This window comes from Belonocnema kinseyi, chromosome 2, assembly GCF_010883055.1.
Source record: "Belonocnema kinseyi isolate 2016_QV_RU_SX_M_011 chromosome 2, B_treatae_v1, whole genome shotgun sequence".
Taxonomy (NCBI): Eukaryota; Metazoa; Arthropoda; class Insecta; order Hymenoptera; family Cynipidae; genus Belonocnema; species Belonocnema kinseyi.
In genome coordinates this window covers 152,243,877-152,250,057 of record NC_046658.1, presented here as the reverse complement: position 1 = coordinate 152,250,057, position 6,181 = coordinate 152,243,877, and positions in this window count along the sequence as shown.

Genomic DNA, 6,181 nt, shown 5'->3' with positions numbered 1-6,181 from the left:
TTGAAAAATTCTAGAAAAATTTATTTGCAGACAATGTTGTATTTACGTGGAAGAGAGGGGTTGATTTTTGACGTTAAGGGTTGAAACCCAAAAATCATATCGGGTATTTTCAAGGAGCCCAAAAATCAGAGATTCTATTTCCATTAAAAAATCATAGAAAAATTTATTTGCAGACTGTATTTCCATTGAAAAAATCTAGAAAAATTTGTTTGCAGACAAAGTTGTATTTACGTGGAAGAGAGGGATTGATTTTTGACGTTAAGGGTTGAAGCCCAAAAATCCTTATCGGGTATTTTCGAGGAGCCCAAAAATCAGAGACTGTATTTCCATTGAAAAATTCTAGAAAAATTTATTTGCAGACAAAGTTGTATTTACGTGGAAGAGAGGGGTTGATTTTTGACGTTAAGGGTTGAAGCCCAAAAATCATATCGGGTATTTTCGAGGAGCGCAAATATCAGAGACTTTATTCAAGTTCTAAAATTTTAAAAAAGTTATTTTTTGACAATTTCATATCTGCGTGTTACAATGAGGGTAATTTTTACTGTAAGTTTTGGAGCCCAAAAATATCCCATTAATAAATAACTGAAGATTTTCCATTTTCTTAAGGGGCTTGATTTTGGAAGTTAAGGGTTGGTTTGTGGAAAATTTTTTTTGCGGATCTTAAGAGCCCAAAAAAAGCCCAAAATTCTGGTGTAACTGAATTTTTATTATTTAGTGATTTAAAGAAGTGGATGTGCTGGGTTAATGTAAGCTGGCACCTCCACAAGAAAATTTGATTTTTTGAAAAAAGTAAAGGAGCCCAAAAATTTTTATTGCAGCCCAAAAAAAGTCCAAAAATAGCCCAAAATTCTGAGCTATGAAAAATTCAAAAATTTTCGAGGAGCCCAAAAATCGAAGACTCTTACCATTCAAAAATTCTAGAAAAATTTATTTGCAGACAAAGTTGTATTTACGTGGTAGAGAGGGGTTGATTTTTGACGTTACGGGTTGAAGCCCAAAAATCGTAGCGTGTGTTTTCGAGGAGCTTAAAAATCAGAGACTTTGTTCAAGCTCTAAAATGTAATAATAGTTATTTTTTTGACAATTTCATATGTGCGTATTTCAATGGGGTTAATTTTTTACTGTAAGGGTTGGAGCCCAAAAATCGAAGTGGGTATTTTCTGAGAGCCCAAAAAATGCCCAAAAATATCCCGTTAATAAATAACTGAAAATTTTCAATTTTTTGAAGGTGGTTGATTTTGGAAGTTAAGGGTTGGTTTGTGGAAAATTTTTTTTGCGTATCTTAAAAGCCCAAAGAAGCCCAAAATTCTGGTGTAATTGAATTTTTATTATTGAGTGATTTAAAGAAGTGGAGGTGCTGGGTTAATGTAAGCTGGCACCTCCGCAAGAAAATTGATTTTTTGAAAAAAGTAAAGGAGCCCAAAAATTTTTGTTGTAGCCCAAAAAAAGTCCAAAATTCTGAGCTATGAAAAATTCAAAAATTTGGTTGTGGTGGTGCTAGCTTAATGTACCTATCAGTGCGGGAAAAGATATCAGGTCCTAGATACGGCATGAGATTAGTTGCACCACATACCGGTAGTTAGCGCGGCAGGCATGTTGTGGTCTTGCATCTATATATTGCTTTTAGTTCGGCCACAGGCTTGTCGAGGCGCGATATGTACGGATTGGTCCCTACACATACTTGTAGAGGCGCGACAGGCAACCATATATTTAGTCGCGCCAAATTATAGTGCATTTGAAATCCAAAACGGTAACAATCTAATTTTACTTCATAAGTGAATGGAAAAATAATTTTAATCGAGCAGAAAAGGTCTTGAAGGAATTCGAAAACTCTAAAGACTTTTTGAAATCAAAATTATGCCCAAAATGTAGCAAAGATGTTAGTATAAAATAGTAATAACAAATTTGAATTAAAAAGTTTATTTTTTATTTAAGTTATAATTTTTTTGGAAATTATTAGGAAAGTGAATTTGAAGATACAGTTAAGTTTTATTTAAATTCAAATAAACTAAAAGAACTGTTTGGTTCAATAAACCAGAATTCTGGTTGAATATGTCCTTACTATTTTTTTCTGGTTAAAGAAATAAAAATTCTAAAAAGAAATTTCCTTAGAAAAACTTGTAAAAATTATTTTTCCTAAACTTCCTTATAGACCTAGACAAATGTCTTCTTAAATGTTGCTTTTTTTAAATATTTGTGAATTTAGTGGTATATGAGTTTTTGAACAGCTGTAAAGTGTGAGAAGCATTTTCGAAAGTCAACGGAAATTATGGCTTGATTCTACAGTTTAGCTAAGGCCATGTTATAAATATGAACCATTTTTTCAAATTGAAATAAGAAGTAACTCAATCTTAAAAAATGTCATATTCCCTGCTCCAGAAAACTAACTTTAAGAAAAAATTTAAGTTTGCTTAATTTTTTTATATTAGCATTTAATACTAAAAATTAACATAAAAATTGCCATAATTCGTTGTTGTAATTTCGTTATTTTAATATCTGAGCTATTAATTCACAGAACTATTATGTACTTTAATAGTCTATATTTTTTTAAAAAATTTGACGCCGTTTTTATTTTATTTTTCATAAATATATAACTTTCCTTAGTTTTTTTATTTATTTTCCTTCAATTATTTCCATTATTACTTTATTTTGTATTTATTGAGAAAAATAAGTTGAAACTTTAAAATGTTATCCACCGGTCATGTATAGAAAACTATACTTTCCAGCTGTTCGATTAAGCTTTTGTTTTCATTTACTTGTTTAACTTGATCAACTTTCAGTTTATTTTATAAAATTTTAAAGGCTTATGCATTATAAATTAATTAACTCATTAACAAAACTTTTTTGTTAGACTTATTTTTTCAAAAATTGTGTACTCCTTTTCAGAGATCTTAATTGAAAACCAAAGTTTAATTTGGCTCCATTGTATTATTCACAACTTTCTTCTAACTGCAATTCATAACACAGTAGACAATTAGACATAATGTAAAAATTACAATGAACATGGCAAGTCAAAACTGTCATTTAGATACTTGAAGTTAAAGTGAATATTTATTTCTGACAATATTAAAACTTCCATTTTAATATTGAGTTTATTAAATTAAGAAGGAAGATATTTTAAAATTATTTACGCCTAGCGTTATAATGCTTAAAGCTTCTTGTTCTTCAAAAATCAATATATTCCAATCAAGATTATTTTCTTACTTCTTAAATCTTGTAAACAAGAACAACTTTTTTCATGTAATAAATAAGTGACGAAATTTTGTTATCAAATAATTTTTTTTAATGTGATAAGCCGCGATTACTTCTGCCGTCTTGGAGAAAAAAGTTGCTCTCGAAAGTTTGATGTAAGGGTCATTTTCGCGTTGCAGTGTATACGTAAAGAAGACTGACGTCAAAACGAAGATATTCAGTTCCTTCACGCAAACAGCAGATTTGGCTTATCCCATTTTTCCCTCTCGACGGATTGTTCACCTTGGCGCACGGGGTATTTCCTAAATTAATTTTTTTACGTAAAAAAAATTCGTGTCTACTAAAATCTAATATTTTTTTCACGATGATTCAAATTAAAAAAAAAGGTTTGAAAGTGTAAAATTAAAAATGTAAAGCATTGAAAAATTCTGAATTTAAGAATCAAATCCTAAACCATTTCAAATTTTAACATTGAAATTTAATTTGGTTTTGAATATAAGGGTTTAATATCATAAAATTGACAACTTTAAGCCTTTTAACTTGATTAGGCTTAAATTAATGGCCTCCAAAATCTGATAATACCCAAATACAAACATTTAGAATTCTGCATTTCAATTTTCAATTCAAAACTTTTAAAATAAAATAATTTAAATTTATGAGATTATACTTGAGGCATATTCAAAAATTTAAAAATATTAATGATGTATTTTTAATTTATCAACTCTATGAAAAAATTTCAAATAATACAATTCTTGAAATTTCTGTTTATAAAATTACTCAATTTGAATGTTTTAAATTGAAAATATATTAAAACTTTTCAATTTAAAATTCCTCTCCTTATAAAAAGTTTTTTATTTCAAAGGCTTTACATTAATTTCAATTTTTCACGAGGTTTGACATCGAATAATCTGCTTATTGCAGCTTTAAATTATTTATATCCTAAAGCTGAATAAAAATGTATTGCCGAATACTAATTTTAATTGTTTTTATTTCGAATTTCTCTCATTTAAAACCTTTCAATTTCAAAGACTTTGAAGTTATAATCCAATTTTCGAACCTGAATAATTCTAAATGGAATAATTATTCAAATGCTAGGATACTTCTAAATTGAAATAAAATTGTAGGATAATAAAGTATCTCCATGAAAAATAGTTGTGCTGAAGTTTAAACGCTTCCTTTTATATTTTGACATTGTCGAATTCTGAAAAGTTGCAAACCAAAAAGTCCTAATTACTTTTCTGAGTTTTTTTGTTGAATTTAACCAATTATTATAAAAATAAGGGAATTTTTAAAAATTTCTCCAGCTTATTTGAATGCTCTCCATTTTTGAAGCCAAGAAACAACCCACATATATCTGTATTCAATTCAATCAAATTTAAAATTTAATGACAATTTCATTTTTATTGAACTGAATTGTACTTAATTTTAACACCATTTAACACCATTCAACATCTTCAACTTAACTGAAATTTACTTAAATTCAACTAAATTTTCAATTTAACTAAAATGTATTCACTTTTTGAAATTATCTAAATTCTATTCAATCTTTCAATTTAGTTTTACAAAACTTTATTTAATTCTTAAATTCACCTAAATTTCATTAAAACGTTGAATTTAGCTAAATTTTATTTAAATTTTAAATTCAACTAAATTTTATTTTATTTGAAATTTAAATCATTTTTATTTAATTTTTTAATTTATCTTAATTTCATTTAAATTTTAAGTTTAGTTTTTAAAAAGAATTTTAGAAATTTAACTAAAATTCTAAAGTACGAAAAGAATATTTTTACATTTATTTATTGTCTCGAAAATTTAAAATAATAGTAAATGAAATATTTTTAAGCTATCTTTAATTTGAATATAATTAGGTAATTCAGTAGTCATAACATTTTTAGCGTACATGCCGTACAGAGCCAGCCAACCGTCTCAACTATAGCAGAGATTGCTATAGTGATGGCGAAGGTGAACGCGAGAACGAGAAACAGAAAATCACGTTCGGTTTGGAATTCAACAACTTTCGATGTGCGCCCCGGCCCCACCCCTCCCGCTGACGTGCTAGGAGGACGCGGTTGCCATAGTGTTACGTCCTACCTTTCGGATCCACCGAATAATGTAAAGAATTATTCTTTGATTGGTGGATTCCTTTTCTAGTCTTAAGGTTCGCTGCTGACTGGCGTTGATTTGAAAATCAACTACCGCGGTTATTTGAATCTTTATATTAATCACAGGCGATGAAATGAATCTCACAAGTTAAATATGCCATTTTAAATGAATAACTTTATTCACTAAACTTTACACATTAATCCATGGGACACACACACCACAGTTAATATAACCTTTTTAATTACTATCATTATTAATAACTAAATTCTATATCTAACTTCACTTAATTTTAGCTATAAACTAGATTTGACGACTACACTAAGTTATGCGGAACTTATACATTAAAGAATCTACTTTCAAAATTATAATATTTAATATTTAAGATCTCGAGTGACTTGGGTTCAATGAATATCAATGACTGAAAGATATCTGCCGTTCCTCCCCGTGTCACATATATTTATAACCTTGCATTTTTGGATTACGTGCAACGGTAGCATTAGAGTAGGGGAGTCAAGTACAACCCCTTGACGTTGAGCCTGACCAATAGGAGCCCGCTAACGAATGCCGTAACGTATCAAGCTGACCACGTAGGCCCGGCGTACATGACTTTTAATAAGGCTACATTCTCATGCATACTATTTTATCTTATTAGGTATATAAAGCAAAATTATCTTATCCTGAAATTAAAGAGGAAGCGAGAGAATGCTGATGAGTTTATACTAATATTCTAAATGACTTCGATAAACAATTTCATGAAAACATTATTAATTTTTATACGAATTTAAATTAATTCGTGTCCTACGATAAAGAAAGTTTCTTCTTTATCGACTGAGATTATAAAATCAACGAGTTTAATCGACGGCAATACGCAAGCCGTCACACATAG